Genomic DNA, 4828 nt, shown 5'->3' on the forward strand with positions numbered 1-4828 from the left:
TTTAGTCTGGTTATTTTTTTTACTTTTGTATGACCCCTTTGCTTTTGGATAACTTGATGAACTGCACTCTGAACACCAAGCTGCTGTCTGGATTTCAAATTGGTTATTGTTTGTGTATGTATTTCATATAACAGTCTAAAGTGACTAAGAACAGTCAAAACTGCCATATTGCTTTCACTTATAACAGATGCAGCGCTCCTAGTGGCCGGGGACTTTAATGCAGGGAAACTTAAATCCGCTCTACCTAATTTCTACCAGCATGTTAAATGTGCAACCAGAGGAAAAAAAACTCTAGACCACCTTTACTCCACACACAGAGACGCATACAAAGCTCTCCCTCGCCCTCCATTTGGCAAATCTGACCATAACTCTATCCTCCTGATTCCTGCTTATAAGCAAAAACTAAAGCAGGAAGCACCAGTGACTCAGATGCTAAGCTACAGGACTGTTTTGCTAGCACAGACTGGAACATGTTCCGGGATTCTTCAGACAGCATTGAGGAGTACACCACATCAGTCACTGGCTTCATCAATAAGTGCATCGATGATGTCGTCCCCACAGTGACCGTACGTACATACCCCAACCAGAAGCCATGGATTACAGGAAACATCCGCACTGAGCTAAAGGGTAGAGCTGCCGCTTTCAAGGAACGGGACTCTAACCCGGACGCTTATAAGAAATCCCGCTATGACCTCCGACGAACCATCAAACAGGCAAAGAGTCAATACAGGACTAAGATTGAATCGTACTACACTGGCTCTGACGCTCGTCGGATGTGGCAGGGCTTGAAAACTATTACAGACTACAAAGGGAAGCACAGCCGCGAGCTGCCCAGTGACACAAGCCTACCAGACGAGCTAAACCACTTCTATGCTCGCTTCGAGGCAAGCAACACTGAAGCATGCATGAGAGCACCAGCTGTTCCGGATGACTATGTGATCACGCTCTCCGTAGCCGATGTGAGTAAGACTTTTAAGCAGGTCAACATTCACAAGGCCGCAGGGCCAGACGGATTACCAGGACGTGTACTCCGAGCATGTGCTGACCAACTGGCAAGTGTCTTCACTGACATTTTCAACATGTCCCTGACTGAGTCTGTAATACCAACATGTTTCAAGCAGACCACCATAGTCCCCGTGCCCAAGGACTCTAAGATAACCTGCCTAAATGACTACCGACCCGTAGCACTGACGTCTGTAGCCATGAAGTGCTTTGAAAGGCTGGTCATGGCTCACATCAACAGCATTATCCCAGAAACCCTAGACCCACTCCAATTTGCATACCGCCCCAACAGATCCACAGATGATGCAATCTCTATTGCACTCCACACTGCCTTTTCCCACCTGGACAAGAGGAACACCTACGTGAGAATGCTATTCATTGACTACAGCTCAGCATTCAACACCATAGTGCCCTCTAAGCTCATCACTAAGCTAAGGATCCTGGGACTAAACACCTCCCTCTGCAACTGGATCCTGGACTTCCTGACGGGCCGCCCCCAGGTGGTAAGTGTCAGGTTCGAGCGTGGATGTGGTGTGGAATCAAGCGCAGGACAACAGAGGCTTCGTTCAACAGTCTTTAGTGAAGACACGAAAACAAGACACACGGCTAAATCCAAGCCGGAAGGCAAGCGAACTTTACGCACACTGAGTACAGTTCAAAATACAAAACAAAATGCGCACACTGTGCGGACACTCTCTCCAAACAAACACGAGAGAGAGAAGTACTAGCAGCCCTTGCTGACATAAGAAACAATTACACACAACACATGACAAAACCCAAGAGAACTTATAGGACACATAATTAACACTAACAATGAACAGGTGTACAAACAGACCAAACCAAACAAACATCAAAACATAGAACGGTGGCAGCTAGTACTCCGGAGACGACGACCGCCGAAGCCTGCCCGAACAAGGAGGAGGAGCAGCCTCGGCCGAAACCGTGACAGTAACCCCCCCTTGACGCGCGGCCCCAGCCGTGCGCCGACCGCGGCCTCGAGGACGACCAGGAGGACGACCAGGAGGACGCGGAGCAGGGCGCGTGGGATGACCACGATGGAACTCAGTCAGAAGAGACGGGTCTAAGATGTCCCTCCTCGGCACCCAGCACCGCTCCTCCGGGCCGTACCCCTCCCACTCCACGAGATATTGGAGACCCCCCCATCCGGCGTCTCGAATCCAGGATGGACCGAACAGTGTACGCCGGAGCCCCCTCGATGTCCAGCGGGGGCGGAGGAGTCTCTTCTATCTCATAGTCCTGGAGTGGACCAGCTACCACCGGCCTGAGGAGAGACACATGGAACGAGGGGTTAATATTCTTGTAATCAATAGGCAGTTGTAACCTGTAATACACCTCGTTCAACCTCCTCAGGACTTTAAAAGGCCCCACAAACCGCCGACCCAGCTTCCGGCAGGGCAGGCGGAGGGGCAGGTTTCTGGTCGAGAGCCAGACTCGATCTCCCGGTGCGTACACCGGCCCCTCACTGCGGTGGAGATCGGCGCTCGTCTTATGTCGACGGATGGCCCACTGCAGATGGACGTGTGCAGCGTTCCACGTCTCCTCCGAGTGCCGCACCCACTCATCCACCGCAGGGGCCTCGATCTGGCTCTGATGCCAAGGTGCCAGAGCCGGCTGGTACCCTAACACACACTGGAACGGAGTTAGTTTAGTGGAGGAGTGGCGGAGAGAGTTCTGTGCCATCTCGGCCCAGGGAACATACCTCGCCCACTCCTCCGGCCGGCCCTGGCAATACGATCTCAGAAACCTACCCACATCCTGGTTTACACGTTCGACCTGCCCATTGCTCTCCGGGTGGTACCCCGAGGTAAGGCTCACCGAAACCCCCAAGTGCTCCATGAACGCTCTCCAGACTCTGGAGGTAAACTGGGGGCCTCGATCAGACACTATATCCTCGGGTACCCCGTAATGCCGGAAGACGTGGGTGAATAGTGCCTCAGCGGTCTGTAGGGCAGTAGGGAGACCCGGCATGGGAAGGAGACGACAGGCCTTCAAGAACCGATCCACAACGACCAGGATGGTGGTATTCCCCTGTGAGGGGGGAAGGTCTGTAACAAAATCCACCGAGAGGTGAGACCAGGGTCGTTGTGGAATGGGCAGGGGTTGTAACTTTCCCCTGGGCAAGTGTCTGGGCGCCTTACACTGGGCACACACCGAGCAGGAGGAGACATAAACCCTTACATCCCTGGCTAACGTTGGCCACCAGTACTTCGTGCTAAGGCAGTGCACTGTCCGGCCAATACCTGGATGCCCAGAGGAGGGTGACGTGTGAGCCCAATAAATGAGTCGATCCCGAACCTCGAGCGGAACGTACGTCCGACCCACCGGACACTGTGGAGGGCTAGGGTTGGTACGTAACGCCCGCTCGATTTCAGCATCGACCTCCCACACCACCGGTGCCACCAGACAAGACTTCGGTAGTATGGGAGTGGGCTCAACGGACCTCTCCTCTGTGTCATACCGCCGAGACAGGGCGTCTGCCTTTCCGTTCTGGGACCCAGGGATGTAAGTGATCTTAAACACGAACCGGGCTAGAAACATAGTCCACCGAGCCTGGCGAGGATTTAGTCTCCTAGCTGCCCGAATGTATTCCAGGTTACGGTGGTCAGTCAAAATAAGAAAAGGGTGTTGAGCCCCCTCAAGCCAATGCCTCCACACCTTTAGGGCCTGTACCACGGTTAACAGCTCCCTGTCCCCTACGTCATAATTTCGCTCCGCCGGACTGAGCTTTTTCGAGTAAAAAGCACAGGGGCGGAGTTTAGGTGGCGTGCCGGACCGTTGCGAGAGAACGGCCCCGATACCGGCTTCTGACGCGTCCACCTCCACTTGGAATGGTAAAGCGGGATCCGGATGCGCCAGCACCGGAGCCGAAGTAAACAGGTCCTTCAGTCTCCCAAAAGCCCTGTCCGCCTCAGCTGACCACCGCAAGCGCACCGGACCCCCCTTCAGAAGGGACGTTATGGGAGCTGCCACCTGTCCAAAACCCCGGATAAACCTCCGGTAGTAATTCGCAAAGCCCAAGAACTGCTGCACCTCTTTAACCGTGGTTGGGGTTTGCCAATTACGCACGGCTGACACACGGTCAACCTCCATCTTCACCCCTGACGCGGACAACTGATAACCCAAAAAGGAGACCGACTCCTGGAAGAACAGACATTTCTCTGCCTTGACATACAGGTCGTGCTCCAACAGCCTCCTCAACACTCGGCGCACCAGGGCTACATGCTCGGCTCGGGTAGAACTGTACACCAGAATATCGTCTATGTACACGACCACTCCCTGCCCCTGCATGTCCCGGAAAATCTCATCCACAAAGGATTGGAAGACTGACGGAGCATTCATTAACCCGTATGGCATGACGAGATACTCGTAATGACCCGAGGTGGTACTAAATGCTGTCTTCCATTCATCGCCCTCCCTAATGCGCACCAAGTTGTAGGCACTCCTGAGGTCCAATTTTGTGAAGAACCGTGCCCCGTGTAATGACTCCGTCATAGTCGCAATCAGAGGGAGTGGATAACTGTATTTCACAGTAATCTGATTGAGACCGCGGTAATCAATACACGGGCGCAAACCTCCATCTTTTTTCTTCACAAAAAAGAAGCTCGAGGACGCAGGGGAAGTGGAGGGCCGTATGTATCGGCTATGTATGTCTCCATCGCCCTCTTCTCCTCTTGCGACAAAGGATACACATGGCTCCGCGGGAGCGCAGCTCCTGCCTGGAGGTCTATCGCACAATCCCCCTGTCTATGAGGTGGCAATCGCGCCGCCCTCGCCTTGCTAAACACGAGTGCTAAATCCTCATACT

This window comes from Coregonus clupeaformis, chromosome 20 (assembly GCF_020615455.1).
Source record: "Coregonus clupeaformis isolate EN_2021a chromosome 20, ASM2061545v1, whole genome shotgun sequence".
Taxonomy (NCBI): domain Eukaryota; kingdom Metazoa; phylum Chordata; class Actinopteri; order Salmoniformes; family Salmonidae; genus Coregonus; species Coregonus clupeaformis.